Source organism: Penaeus monodon, chromosome 32 (genome assembly GCF_015228065.2).
Source record: "Penaeus monodon isolate SGIC_2016 chromosome 32, NSTDA_Pmon_1, whole genome shotgun sequence".
NCBI classification, from domain to species: Eukaryota; Metazoa; Arthropoda; class Malacostraca; order Decapoda; family Penaeidae; genus Penaeus; species Penaeus monodon.
The window spans coordinates 31,228,503-31,228,746 of record NC_051417.1 but is presented as its reverse complement, the minus strand read 5'-3'; positions in this window follow the sequence as shown (position 1 = coordinate 31,228,746).

The window sequence follows — 244 nt, the reverse complement described above, 5'->3', positions numbered from 1 at the left end:
CAGAAGACACTTAAATCCAGGTGCGAATACCTAAATCGCAAACGAGAAATAAAGGTAATAACAATAAATAGATAAACGGCAGTTAAACCACAGCTTCCAACGCCGGTTTTAAGCGAAATACAATATTTCCCTCCAGTCGGTTTATTAGATTTATTTGTAAATAACCCTAAATCGTTTTCATTCTCCGAAAGTGTGTCATTTCCTAACTCTTAATTGATTAACAAAATCAGCGAAAAAGCTGATT